Source organism: Triticum aestivum, chromosome 4A (assembly GCF_018294505.1).
Source record: "Triticum aestivum cultivar Chinese Spring chromosome 4A, IWGSC CS RefSeq v2.1, whole genome shotgun sequence".
Taxonomy (NCBI): Eukaryota; Viridiplantae; Streptophyta; class Magnoliopsida; order Poales; family Poaceae; genus Triticum; species Triticum aestivum.
Window position 1 is genome coordinate 284,335,591 of NC_057803.1, and position 15,969 is coordinate 284,351,559.

Below are 15,969 nucleotides of genomic sequence, written 5' to 3' on the forward strand. Positions count from 1 at the left end.
CTAGTGTTCTCGTGGACTTCGACAAGTAGCTTGTGCCTCAGCTACGATCTTGATCGGACGTTGTAGATAGTCAGGCTTTCAGCCTTTTTTTCATTTATAGATGTCTGTACTCAGACATGTAATGCTTTCGTTTGTTGCTTGATTGCTCTGAATGTTGGGTCATGTGACCCCTGTTTGTAATAAATGCTATGATGGCTCTTTGAGCCTTATCTATATGAGTTTGCGTTATGTTGTGATGCCATGTTGTACAGCACATACTTGCATGTTATGCGTACGTGTAACTTGTATTGCTATGTGTGGGATCCGACAACCTAGTTGTTTATCCTTGGTAGCCTCTCTTATGGGGAAATGTAGTCTCGTGCTTTTGAGCAATAGTAGTCCGCTACAGCCTGGTTCACCGGAGTCCTTCTAGCCCAGCACTACTGCTTGGACACCTGACTGGCCGGCATGTGTTTCACCTCGTTCCTATGTCTGTCCCTTCGGGGAAATGTCACGCGGTGATATTCGGAGTCCTGCCTAGCCCGCTACAGCCCGGGATACCGGAGTCCTGTTAGCCCAGTGCTACAGCCCGAATTCATACGTTGATGACCGACATGCTCGATGTGATTCATGCATGCCTGTCCCCATAGGATAGTGCCACTTTGGGTTCACGACTAGTCATGTCGGCCCGGGTTCTCTGTCATATGGATGCTAGCGACACTATCATATACGTGAGCCAAAAGGCGCAAACGGTCCCGGGCCATGGTAAGGCGACACCCGTGGGAATACCGTGTGTGAGGCCGCAAAGTGATATGATGTGTTACATGCTAGATCGGTGTGGCATTGAGTCGGGGTCCCGACAAAGTCTCAACATAATCATGACCATGCTCCTGCTAAAAGCCACGTGCCACAAGACGAGCTTTGTAGCGCTCAAGAGATCCATCGGAGTGAGTCTTAACCTTGTAGACCCACTTACAAGTGATTGGACGAAGACCGGGAGGAGGAGAAACAAGGTCACATGTGCCGGTGCGCTCAAGAGTAGCAAGCTCCTCGGCCATCGCAAATTGCCATTCGGAATGAACAACAGCTTGACGATAAGAAGTCGTCTCAAGAACAGTAGTACCAGCGCTTAGAAAACCAAGACGATCAACAGGCGGAAGTGGACGAGGACGTAATCCATAAGTAGGCTGAGAGGAGGAAGATGGCCCATCAGTAGAGGCATTAGTAGACACATCCACAGGACGCGAATGACGAGTATAATACTGAGGAAAATATGGAAGAATACGAGGAGAAATCATCAAGGTAGACTTACAGGATGGAGAGCGGGAAGTGACCGGGGACGAAAGTGGAGAGCCTGGTGACATGCGAGGTGAGGAAACCATAGGAGATGGGGCGTCAGATCTGCAACAGTCGAAGAGGAAAGGGTAGCTAGATGAATAGATAAGGGCTCAACGGGAGAGCTGTGTAGATGGTGGTTGCTCAGTGCGGGAAGCATCAGTCACAGATCCTGCAGTACCCGTCGAAGAAGAACCTGAAGCGGCAAGCAGACGCTTAAGTCTCAGAATGTCCTACTCAGTCAAGGCGGTGGCGGAAGATGTCGAAGTAGAAGTCCCAGAAGATGATGTTTGCACCTTACGTAGGTGTTTCTTCTTCGTGAAGCACGAAGACTCAACATGACCATCATGGTTGTAGTAGCCGCAGTGCGGACGAGGGCGACCCTGACCGCATGTAGGAGTAGGCAGGAGTGGCAGAGCACTCGAGCGGGAAGGAGTCGGTGTAGAAAGCGGCATAGCAGGAACTCGAGCAGCGAGCACAGAGGGAACCTCAAGTAAACCAGCGCCATGGAGGCGAGTCTCCTCAGCACGGATCTCAGAAAGCGCCTCCATGAGGGAGATACAACCACGAGCAAATAACTGAGCGCGTCGGGGCTCAAAGTCCTTACGAAGTCAAGACAAGAACTCGTAGACACGATGAAACTCCAAATCAGCCCGCACAGCTGCTACCTCTTGAGCACTTGTGTTGGTTTTCCCTTGAAGAGGAAAGGGTGATGCAACAAAGTAGCATAAGTATTTCCCTCAGTTTTTGAGAACCAAGGTATCAATCCAGTAGGAGGCCACGCACGAGTCCCTCGCACCTACACAAACAAATAAATCCTTGCAACCAACGCAATAAGGGGTTGTCAATCCCTACACGGTCACTTACGAGAGTGAGATCTGATAGATATGATAAGATAATATTTTGGTATTTTTATGATAAAGATGCAAAGTAAAATAAAAGGCGATAAAAATAGCTAAGTGTTGGGTGATTAATATGATGGAAGATAGACCCGGGGGCCATAGGTTTCACTAGTGGCTTCTCTCAAGAGCATAAGTATTCACGGTGGGTAAACAAATTACTGTTGAGAAATTGACAGAGCTGAGCATAGTTATGAGAATATCTAGGTATGATCATGTATATAGGCATCACGTCCGAGACAAGTAGACCGACTCCTGCCTGCATCTACTACTATTACTCCACACATCGACCGCTATCCAGCATGCATCTAGTGTATTAAGTTCAAGAGAACAGAGTAACGCTTTAAGCGAGATGACATGATGTAGATGGATAAACTCATGCAATATGATATAAACCCCATCTAGGTATCCTCGATGGCAGCAATACAATACATGCCTTGCTGCCCCTACAGTCACTGCGAAAGGACACCGCAAGACTGAACCCAAAGCTAAGCACTTCTCCCATTGCAAGAAAGATCAATCTAGTAGGCCAAACCAAACTGATAATTCGAAGAGACTTGCAAAGACAACCAATCATACATAAAAGAATTCAGAGAAGATTGAAATATTATTGATAGATAAACTTGATCATAAACCCATAATTCATCGATGTCAACAAACACACTGCAAAAGAAGATTACATCGAATAGATCTCCACAAGAGAGGGGGAGAACTTTGTATTGAGATCCAAAAAGAGAGAAGAAGCCATCTAGCTAATCACTATGGACCTGTAGGTCTGAGGTAAACTACTCACACTTCATCGGAGAGGCTATGGTGTTGATGTAGAAGCCCTCTATGATCAATGCCCCCTCCGGCGGAGCTCCGGAACAGGCCCCAAGATGGGATCTCATGGATACAGAAAGTTACGGCGGTGGAATTAGGGTTTTGGCTCCATATCTGGTAGTTTGGGGGTACATAGGTATATATAGGAGGAAGGAGTATGTCGGTGGAGCAACAGGGGGCCCACGAGGGTGGAGGGCGCGCCTTGGGGGGTAGGCGCGCCCCCCTACCTCGTGGCCTCCTGGTTGATGTCTTGACGTAGGGTCCAAGTCCTCTGGATCATGTTCATTCCGAAAATCATGTTCCCGAAGGTTTCATTCTGTTTGGACTCCATTTGATATTCTTTTTCTGCGAAACCCTAAAATAGGCAAAAAAACAGCAATTCTGGGTTGAGCCTCCAGTTAATAGGTTAGTCCCAAAAATAATATAAAAGTGTATAATAAAGCCAAATAATGTCCAAAACAGAATATAATATAGCATGGAACAATCAAAAATTATAGATACGTTGGAGACGTATCAAGCATCCCCAAGCTTAATTCATGCTCGTCCTCGAGTAGGTAAATGATAAAAACAGAATTTTTGATGTGGAATGCTACTTGGCATAATTTCAATGTAATTCTCCTAATTGTGGTATGAATATTCAGATCCGGAAGATTCAAGACAAAAGTTTAATATTGACATAGAAATAATAATACTTCAAGCATACTAACTAAGCAATTATGTCTCTTCAAAATAACATGGCCAAAGAAGGTTATCCCTACAAAATCATATAGTCTGGCTATGCTCCATCTTCACCATACAAAGTATTCAAATCATGCACAACCCCGATGACAAGCCAAGTAATTGTTTCATACTTTTAATGTTCACAAACTTTTTCAATTTTCACGCAATACATGAGCGTGAGCCATGGACATAGCACTATAAGTGTAATAGAATGGTGGTTGTGGAGAAGACAAAAATGGAGAAGATAGTCTCACATCAACTAGGCGTATCAACGGGCTATGGAGATGCCCATCCATAGATATCAATGTGAGTGAGTAGGGATTGCCATGCAACGAATGCACTTAGAGCTATAAGTATATGAAAGCTCAAAAAGAAACTAAGTGGGTGTGCATCCAACTTGCTTGCTCACGAAGACCTAGGGCATTTTGAGGAAGCCCATCGTTGGAATATACAAGCCAAGTTCTATAATGAAAAATTCCCACTAGTATATGAAAGTGATAACATAGGAGACTCTCTATTATGAAGATCATGGCGCTACTTTCAAGCACAAGTGCGGAAAAAGGATAGTAGTATTGCCCCTTTTTATTTATATTTTTGGCCTTCTTTTTTGGCCTTCCCCATTTTTTTATTTGGGACAATACTCTATGAATGATGATCATCACACTTCTATTTATTTACAACTCAATGATTACAACTCGATACTAGAACAAAGTATGACTCTATATGAATGCCCCCTACGGTGTACCGGGATAGCAATGATGCATGAGTGACTTATAGGAAAGAATTATGAATGGTGGCTTTGCCACAACTAAAATGTCAACTACATGATCATGCAAAGCAATATGACAAGGATGGAGCGTGTCATAGTAAACGTAATGCTGGAAAGTTGTATGGCAATATATCTCGGAATGGCTATGGAAATGCCATGATAGGTAGGTATGGTGGCTGTTTTTAGGAAGGTATAAGGTGGGTGTATGATACCGGCGAAAGGTGCGCGGTATTTAGAGAGGCTAGCAATGGTGGAAGGGTGAGAGTGCGTATAATCCATGGACTCAACATTAGTCATAAAGAACTCACATACTTATTGCGAAAATCTATTAGTCATCGAAGCAAAGTACTACGCGCATGCTCCTAGGGGGATAGATTGGTAGGAAAAGACCATCGCTCATCCCCGACCGCCACTCATAAGGAAGACAATCAATAAATACATCATGCTCCGACTTCTTAACATAACGGTTCACCATACGTGCATGCTACGGGAATCACAAACTTCAGCACAAGCATTTCTCAAATTCACAACTACTCAACTAGCACGACTCTAATATCACCATCTCCATATCTCAAAACAATTATCAAGTTTCAAACTTCTCATAGTATTCAACACACTCATAAGAAAATTTTATTATTAATTTTGAATGCCTAAAATAATTAAAGTAAATTACCATGTTGTTTTGTAGGACTCTCAAAATAATCTAAGTGAAGCATGAGAGAACAATGGTTTCTATAAAACAAATCTACCACCGTGCTCTAAAAGATATAAGTGAAGCACTAGAGCAAAAACTATATGACTCAAAAGATATAAGTGACGCACATAGAGTATTCTAACAATTTACGAATCATGTGTGTCTCTCTCAAAAAGGTGTGTGCAGCAAGGATGATTGTGGTAAACTAAAAAGCAAAGACTGAAATCATACAAGACGCTCCAAGCAAAACACATATCATGTGGTAAATAAAAATATAGCTCCAAGTAAAGTTACTGATAGAAGTAGACGAAAGAGGGGATGCCTTCCGGGGCATCCCCAAGCTTAGGCTCTTGCCACTCCTTGTTCCATAATCCATCAAATCTTTACCCAAAACTTGAAAACTTCACAACACAAAAGTTAAAGTAGAAAATCTCGTGAGCTACGTTAGCGAAAGAAAACAAAACACCACTTCAAGGTATTGTAATGAACTCATTCTTTATTTATATTGCTGTTAAACCTACTGTATTCCAACTTCTCTATGGTTTATAAACTATTTTACTAGCCATAGATTCATTAAAATAAGCAAACAACACACGAAAAACAGAATCTGTCAAAAACAGAACAGTTTGTAGTAATCTGTAGCTAACGAAAGATCTGGAACCCCAAAAATTCTAAAATAAATTGTTGAACGTGAGCGATTTATCTATTAATCATATGCAAAAAATAATTAACTAAATAGCACTTTCCAAATAAAAATGGCAGCAATTCTCGTGAACGCTAAAGTTTCTGTTTTTTACAGCAAGATTAAAAAGACTTTCCCCAAGTCTTCCCAACAGTTCTACTTGGCACAAACACTAATTAAACACAAAAAACACAACCAAAACAGAGGCTAGATAAATTATTTATTGAATAACAGCAAGGAAAAAAATTGGGTTATCTCCCAACAAGCGCTTTTCTTTAAAGCCTTATAGCTAGGCATAATATTTCAATGATGCTCACATGAAAGGCGGGAATTGAAGCACAAAGAGAGCATCATAAAACATGTGACAAACACATCCAAGTATAACATACTTCCTATGCATAGGCATCTTATAGGCAAACAAATTATCAAGGCAAGCAAAAACTAGCATATGCAAGAAAGCAGAAAGAAACAATAGCAATCTCAACATAACGAGAGGCAATTTAGTAACATGAAAATTTCTACCACCATATTTTCCTCTCTCATAATGATTACATGTAGGATCATAAGCAAATTCAACAAAATAGCTGTCACATAAAATATTTTCAACATGATCCACATGCATGCAAAGTTGACACTCTTCCAAAATAGTGGGATTAACATTAACTAAAGTCATGACTTTTCCAAACCCACTTTTATCAAAATTTTCATAAGATTGAACATTCTCCAAATATGTGGGATCTAAAGCTAACACTCTTCTAAACCCACTTTCAATAATATTGCAAACACTATTATCAATCTCATATTCATCATGGGGCTTAAATAAATTTTCAAGATCATAAGAAGAATCACCCCAATCATGATCATTGCAACAAGTAGAGGACATAGCAAAACTAGCATCCCCAAGCTAAGGGTGTTGCATATTATTAGCACAATTTACATAAATAGAATTTATAATAAAATCATTGTAATCATGCTTTTTATTCAAAGATCTATCATGGATCGCTTCATAAAGCAATTCATCACACTTTTCAGATTCACGAATTTCAAGCAAAACCTCATAAAGATAATCTAGTGCACAAAACTCACTAGAAATTGGTTCATCATAATTGGATCTCTTAAAAAGATTAGCAAGCGGATGAGGATCCATAGATCTTAGGTTCTCTGTTTAGTAATAAATAAACAACTATTCCAACCATACGAGCAAACAAGAAATAGGCAAAAGAGGCAAATAGGGAAAGAGAAGGAGGACGGAGAGAGAGGGCGAATAAAATGGCAAGGGTGAAGTGGGGGAGAGGAAAACAAGAGGCAAATGGCAAATAATGTAATGCGGGAGATAAGGGTTTGTGATGGGTACTTGGTATGTTGACTTTTGCATGGACCTCCCCGGCAACGGCGCCAGAAATCCTTCTTGCTACCTCTTGAGCACTTGCGTTGGTTTTCCCTTGAAGAGGAAAGGGTGATGCAGCAAAGTAGCGTAACTATTTCCCTCAGTTTTTGAGAACCAAGGTATCAATCCAGTAGGAGGCCACGCATGAGTCCCTCGCACCTACACAAACAAATAAATCCTTGCAACCAACGCGATAAGGGGTTGTCAATCCCTACACGGTCACTTACGAGAGTGAGATATGATAGATATGATAAGATAATATTTTTGGTATTTTTATGATAAAGATGCAAAGTAAAATAAAAGGCAATAAAAATAACTAAGTGTTAGAAGATTAATATGATGGAAGATAGACCCGGGGGCCATAGGTTTCACTAGTGGCTTCTCTCAAGAGCATAAGTATTCACGATGGGTAAACAAATTACTGTTGAGAAATTGACAGAATTGAGCATAGTTATGAGAATATCTAGGTATGATCATGTATATAGGCATCACGTCCGAGACAAGTAGACCGGCTCCTGCCTGCATCTACTACTATTACTCCACACATCGACTGCTATCCAGCATGCATCTAGAGTATTAAGTTCAAGAGAACAGAGTAACGCTTTAAGCAAGTTGACATGATGTAGAGGGATAAACTCATGCAATATGATATAAACCCCATCTTGTTATCCTCGATGGCAACAATACAATACGTGCCTTGCTGCCCCTACTGTCACTGGGAAAGGACACCGCAAGATTGAACCCAAAGCTAAGCACTTCTCCCATTGCAAGAAAGATCAATCTAGTAGGCCAAACCAAACTGATAATTCGAAGAGACTTGCAAAGATAACCAATCATACATAAAAGAATTCAGAGAAGATTCAAATATTGTTCATAGATAAACTTGATCATAAACCCACAATTCATCGATCCCAACAAACACACCGCAAAAGAAGATTACATCGAATAGATCTCCACAAGAGAGGGGGAGAACTTTGTATTGAGATCCAAAAAGAGTAGAAGCCATCTAGCTAATAACTATGGACCTGTAGGTCTGAGGTAAACTACTCACACTTCATTGGAGAGGACATGGTGTTGATGTAGAAGCCCTCCGTGATCGATGCCCCCTCCGGCGGAGCTCCGAAACAGGCCCCAAGATGGGATCTCATGGATACATAAAGTTACGGCGGTGGAATTAGGGTTTTGGCTCCGTATCTGGTAGTTTGGGGGTACGTAGGTATATATAGGAGGAAGGAGTACGTCGGTGGAGCAACAGGGGGGCCACGAGGGTGGAGGGCGCGCTTGGGGGGTTAGGCGCGCCCCCTACCTCATGGCCTCCTAGTTGATGTCTTGACGTAGGGTCCAAGTCCTCTAGATCATGTTCATTTCGAAAATCACGTTCCCGAAGGTTTCATTCCGTTTGGACTCCATTTGATATTCTTTTTCTGCGAAACCCTAAAATAGGCAAAAAACAACAATTCTGGGCTGGGCCTCCGGTTAATAGGTTAGTCCCAAAAATAATATAAAAGTGTATAATAAAGCCCAATAATGTCCAAAACAGAATATAATATAGCATGGAACAATCAAAAATTATAGATACATTGGAGACGTATCAACAGCGTGGCAACACTGACACGTACGACAACCAGCGGTGCAAAGAGAATCAAGCTGACGCCAGATAGCAGAACTCGGTGCATAGAACTCATCAACAGTGAAGTCACCCTATTGAAGAGCATGCTCCTGACGAACCACGGATAGGTATAAGGCATCACCAGAGGGCTGATAGCGCTGACGAAGTCGGGTCCACATCTCAAATACAGTAGAAGGCCTAGAAACTCAGAGGCAAACTGAGGCAGAACACTAGCAGTGAGAACAGCTGCGGCACGAGCATCATCATCAAGCCACTGAGTGTAACGAGACAGAGCTGCATGATAAGTCCGAAGTGCGTCCTCATAGACCTGAACCTGCTCATCATAAGCTCGAACAGCAGCGTCATCAGCCTGCTTAGCTGCATCCTTCGCAGCCTGATTAGCGTCGGCGGCAAGAACCGGTGGCGTCGGCGGAGTAGGAGCCACAGGAGCAACCAGACACAGCGGACTGGGAACCTCGCCAGAAAGAACGCCCCAAAGACAAAGGCCACGCATATGAATGCGCATGAAGCCAACAAACTCAATGTAGTTGGTACCATCAAAAATCAGCGGACAGCGAGGAACAACAACATAGCCCGAGGACAGAGACATCGCGCCTTCTTTTAGACCGATAATCAGGAGCCTGGATCTGCAGCAGCTGCAGGAGTCTCGATCACGCCCAAGGAATCAGTGGTGGCCAACGATTAGGAGTCTCAATCGGGACCTGGCGACTGATCGGGAGCAGTTGGGACCTGGCTGCAGCAGCGGCTGGATCATGGGCGGGACCTAGCGGCTGGGTCACGGGCAGGACCGGGCAGCTGGATCGTGGGCGGGACCGGGCGACTGGATCATGGGCGGGACCTGGCGGTTGGATCCTCCCACTGGATCAGGACTTCAGGCAGAGTAGCGACCACGGGCGTTGATGGAGACCGAGCGTTGGAGGGAGGGTGTTGACCAGTGGAAGAAGCAGCGGCAGCGGTTGCAACGTGACGGAAGAGGCCGCAGGAGATCAACGCCGGAACAGCACAGCCGGACAAAGGAGAAGGCCGGCGGCACAGGGTTGGATCGCACGAGTTGCCCATGCTAAAAAAACCTAAAGCTCTAATACCATGTTAGGAATATGCAACTTGTATTCCACTAGGGCCATAGGCCAGTATATATATACATGTATAGGTGCAGGACACATGCAAGAAACCCCTTATACAATGGGGTAAATATAAAAGGCTACATGACTATACATATACTACTCTAACAGTTTGCTTATTTGCCATTGAGGGCAGGACGGTCATTTTGGCCACTTACCAGATTGAGGAAACACTAGACAAACTGCTAGTGATATATAGGCAATAGAATTTGTTTGTGTTTGGTATATAAGCATTGTAGCTTTGTTGGATGGCAAATGAGCCATTGCAAATGTTGTCGATGGTATAGAAGCAATTTTCTCAAAAAAAGAGAGTATTAAACTAACAGAGCCCTTGATTTTCCAGACGAGGACCTTTTTGCAAAAGGAGCGTTCGGTCATCTTCCCTCTAGTCGCCCCGCCTTCTCCCCCTGCGCCGGGCTCAAAGAGAAAAATTCACTGTAGGTCACAAAACTTGAGCCGGATGACACTTTGGTACCACTACTTCAAAATACCCGAACTACGGTCCATGTACTTGCGCACAGGGTTCACTTTGGTCCGTATGTATGATTTCGTCTACGTATTCGCTGACTTGGCCGAGTCAGCGGCTGCCAGCTAGGCTTTGACCGCCACGTAGTCGATCCTAGGGTGAATACTACTCGATCCGGGGTGTCTTTTGCAAAAACGCCATGACCAGCTCACTATCCGTCTTCTTCCCCATGGTGGGCTTCCTCGGGAACAACTTGATCTTCTTCCTGCCGAGCCAGCCGTGGTGCTTGGTGGCGCGCGGCGGGCTGAACCCATACAGAGCGGTGCGGCGGAAGATGCGGCCTGTGTCGACATACATGGGGCCCTGCAGCCCGTCCATGGCGCGCATGGCGACATCGAAGAAGATGAGGTTGTGGTTGGCGTACCGATCATTGGGGTCGATGCCCTCGAACCGCTGCGGGAACTACACGTAGCAGACACGGTCGCTGCGGCGGTCGAGCATGTAGCACATCCCTTTGCGGAGCCCCGCCGAGTTGTGCACATAGTGGTCGCAATACAGGTTGAGGATGAAGGGCCTATTCGACATGATGGCACTCGTCCTGACCAGTGCATTCATGGCGCCGGCCTTCTTGTTGTGGTCGTACCCGGGCCTCTTCTCGCGCGAAATGTACACCAGCATCGGCAGCCGGATGTCCACGCCCGTCGTGTCGATCAGCGCACCGGACTCCGCTGGATCATCGCCAAGCACAGGCTTCGACGTCGGTGGCGCATGCATTGCATGCGCGTTCATCAATCATTTGGAGAAGATACATGAGCATTTCAAATCGATTGAACAAGCATTCACTACAAAAAATACACTTCCATGATGATATGTGTTTATCACAGTAGGTCGCATTTTTTGTCATGCATGTACATCCATGACAAATTTATGACAGAATCAAGATAGTCATACATGTGTTGTCGTAGAAGTGTTCCATGACATTACCAAAATTATCATCACGGAAGTGTCCACTTCCATGACGATAAATCGTGCGTCACAGAAGTGCTTTCGTCAAGGGTGACCGACACGTGGCATCCACAGTAACGGAACGCCGTTAAGCTTTCGGGTCGGGTTTTGGATCCGATAACCCGTTAACAGCCCCGACCAATGGGGATTTTCCACGTGTAAAATCATCATTGGCTGGAGGAAACACGTGTCGGCTCACCGTTGGGACAGATGTCATCCGCTCATTGGACCGAAGGCGCCTATGATACGGCGACACGTGGCACGACCCAGCAGAGGCCCATTCTTGTGAAAAGGCCGGCCCATTTGACTTGGTCAAAAGGTGGCGCGCCGGCCCACGGAAAGCCTGTTAACGGCATGTTCGCATATAGCCCATTTACAGCCCGCTAACCCAGGGCCCGTTACGCTCTTTCTGAATTAGGCCCAGTAGCGTCATCTGGGCCGTCCAATATGATTCAACCCGTTACTTCCGGCCCATGTGTGGCCCATGACTTCTTTTGGCCCATATGAGGACCTTTGTAACTCTTGGCCCATTAACGGCTCGTGGTGAAACTGGCCCGTAATGAACAGTGTACACTTTATACCCATTAACGGCCCGTTATTCCATTGGGCCGTTTCCAGCCCAAGTTATCTTTCGGCCTTCTCAGGGCCCATTGATTCTTGGGATCATTTGCAGCATTCGGTTACATATGGCCCGTTACTGTCATTTTCTGCTTGTGGGCCAAATTCAGACCGTCGTTACAGTCGGCCCGTTTGCGGACCGTTAATATGTTGGGCTGTTTTCATGTAAAAAAAACCCGTTGGGATGTTTTCATAGAGTTATCAAATACGGCCTATTAACGGCCCGCTATGGTCCACGAATAGTATGGCCCATGATTAGCGAAATGATGATACGCCCCGTAGAAGGCCCATTGATCCTACGGCCCGTATGAGGCCCATGGATAGTACGGCCGGTAGAAGGCCCATGGATCGTATGGCCCGTAGAAGGCCCATGGACCCTACGGCCCGTAGAAGGCCCATGAACCCTAAGGCCCGTATAGAAGGCCGATGGATCCTACGGTCGGACGAAGGCCCATGGATCATACGGCCCGTAGAAGGCCCATGATTATTTTGGCCTAGTTACCAAAAATAGGCTATTGTGGCCACTAGAAAAAAAACAGAAAAAGAACTGCAGTGAGTACAAGCAAACAACTAAACAAGACAATAAGGAAATAAATAAGCAAGCAATTAACGCTAGCCTATTACCGCTATTACACATATTACATCCACTGGGCAAGTTCGCCACCAGTGCAAATATAGGGAACAAAGAAGCACATTACATACACTGGCCGTCAAAATTGGCCACTAGTGCAAATAAACGCGGCAGCAAAACAAGAGCATAACTGAAACAACTTCAGAAGAGCTCAAGAAACGTTATCCTGGGTATCCACCATGCTGGCAATAAGCTTAGCAAGCTGATTAGCTTTGTCCTGTTTGGCGCTAAAATCCTCCAACGCTTGCTGTTGCACCAGAAAGTATGCATCTGAATGCTCCAGGAACTTCCGCAGTCCTTCCGCTTCTTATCGCAGCACAGCTGATCGATGTCTTTCAGCTTGTAGTTGAGACTCAAGAGACCGAACTAATTCAGACAGTGAGTTTGAATAGCTTGTGCAAGTGGTAGTGGCCAGTAACTCGAACACTAAACCAAGACAGGACTTTGGGGTTGTCTCGCTGTCTTCAAGATAGTCTTCCTTAGCTGTTTTATCAGCTTTGTTGGAGACCAACAAGGATGTGTCACTATCCTGAACCTTATCTGCATTACTTCCTTTACCATTGCTTAATAAGGCACTCTTCCCCAATATTCTGTCAGCACTCTAAAAGAAGAAACAAGCAGACACATAACAAGTTTAGCATGTACTAGTATATGAAACTCATTTCGGTGAACCAGTTCATTAGTAAGGTGGACAGGATTAAACTACCAAGTCTTCTATTGCCAAGTACTAGTACATAATAAAAGCATCAAACAAACATATATCTATGTCCTATGGTCATTGCATTGTCTTGCCAAATCAAAATAGAGACACGGTTCAAATCATATTAGTTCAAGACAAAGCAGAAGTGAAAGAATACAAAGCGTGGGAAACTACACGGCACAACAAGATTTCAGATGGGTACCACGGGTCTACATGTACAACAACACTATTGGCTCTGTTGTGATGCTCGTAATGTGCATGATATGAAAGTCAACTATATACAGAATTGAAATTGAAATCAACAGAGCTATTGATAAGAGAAAACCTATTAAAGAAACATGCGTGAACATACCTACTATGCCATTGGAGTTTTGATTGGATCCTTCAATTTAAAAATAAGTTTGTATGAGTAAATATAGTGATACAAGAGCAAGGCAATCATAGTTAAAAAAAGGCGCGCCTAAGCGAGCGCTTAAGTGCGCCTAGGCTCTAGGCGTTGGCAAAACGCATTGCATATAACTATGCATAATCTGTGCATAATTGCGCATAAGCATGCGCTTTGGTCAGTAAAGCGCAAGGCGGTGGAAAAACGCACAATTAGCGCCTAGCGCTTTTTCAAACTATGATAGCAATGGAATCTTAAATTAGAACAGTTGTTCTTCAGGTTTAGGCACTTGTTCTACATGAACAGAGTATGGTAAGATGCAAGAATATAATACTTAAAAATAGAAAATGAGCTTATAGACCTTACCACATTCTTGGTTCGGGGCCAGTACAGAACAAGGCGTTCCCAGTCATCGTCCAGTAAATGTGTCTCAGGAGAACATAAGGGAATTTGATGAGTTTGTTTGCCGGTGAAGTACATTTTCTTCAGGTAATTCCGGTACTGCCACCAAGCATTCTTGAAGATAGTAGAGGTATTAGCACAGGTTACCTCATCCTGAGTTTCCAAATTGGTCCTTCTCTATAGAGAAAAATGGGAAAAAAATTCTGTATTATAACCATCATGGAGGTAGGATGTATGGGACTAAGCAAAGTAATTGCCATGAATAACATTACTTACACATAACTCCTGGACAAACACCTGCAACTGGGAAGATACGCACATACGATTTAACAACATCAAATGCGATAGATGCTAAACTACGACTAGCTGGTTATGCTTCCTCCACTGGAATAGGCGTACTAACTAGTGGAGTTGGGGTTCGCCATGATAGTACTGGCCCTTTGGGCACTGGAGCTGCCTTACTAACTGCTCTTGTTTGGGAGCTCTATGGTGGAGATGGTGTTGTGTCAACAGGAACTGGGTTACTATCGGCTAGGGTTGGGGTTAGATTGGGTGAAGCTGGTTCTCTGTCCATCGCAGTAGGGGTACAATCTGCGAGAGTTTGGGTTATGTGTGGTAGGGCTGGTTCTTATGCATGTACAACCGGAGTGCTATCTCCACCAAGAGGTAGCACTGTTTTATTTGAAGACCGTGTTTTTAGTCCGCTAGATACTGGCATCACCCGCTCCAATTCAAATGGCTGATAAACAGGAAATATAGTTGAATGTACAGACATTGTATGAGAGACAGATGCAATAGATAGTGTGGAAAAAAGAGGGCATGAAATAGTTGACATGTATATTGTTTAACTAAAATGGATAGCATGACATAATTTCACATATATGATGTCTATCTAAACTGGATAGCATAGCATAACATAATTCAAAGATATGATGAATAACTAAACAAGATTGCATGACATAATTCACCTACATGTTATCTAAGTAATCAGGATCGCATCATTTAATTCACATATGTGAATTATATGCTAAACAGAGGGCATTGATATGATGTCTGAACTAAGAACATGGTGTTGAATATTGTGTATATGATGTCTAGACTATGCAATGCAAGACAACGTATGCATGATATGAGCAGTATAACCGTGCCAAGTTAGAGCATACACCTCAGTGGGGGAATAGGACTGGTCATCTATCTCTGAATCCATCTCTGAGGAGCTATCGGGACCCAACAAGAGATCTGCTTCGACAGGTAGCACTGTCTGCTCTGAAGGCCTTGTTTTCACTCCAGATTTTTCCGTCTCCCACCCAAATGGCTGATTCACAGGAAGAGTAGTTTATTGTACAAACATTGTCGACAAATGGAAATGTAATGAAAAAAAGGATGGGCAAGATATCATTCAAATATATGATGCCTGGTTAAACAGGATGGCATTGCACATTTCACAAATATTATGGCTGGCTAAAAGACATGAGACTGCATAATTCCCATATATGATATAGAAACTAAATAGGTGGCATTACAGAACATGTCTAAACTAAGCAGATGACATATATGATGTCAAAAGTAGGCACTGCAAGGCAACATATGCATGATATTACTAACATCATCATGCCAAGATAGAGCAAACACCTTGGGGGTAAATAGGAGTGGTCAGCGGCGTCTGAATCCGCCTCAGAACAGATATCTTCCTCTGGATTACAATCTGGAGAGGGGTGGGGAGG

The 15,969-nt window shown here is 43.9% G+C and overlaps 1 pseudogene; it reads right to left on the reverse strand.

The window, feature by feature from the left end:
- Nucleotides 1–10,669: 10,669 nt before the first annotated feature.
- Nucleotides 10,670–15,969, reverse strand: part of LOC123083796 (cellulose synthase-like protein D4) — a 54,988-nt pseudogene continuing 49,688 nt past the window's right edge.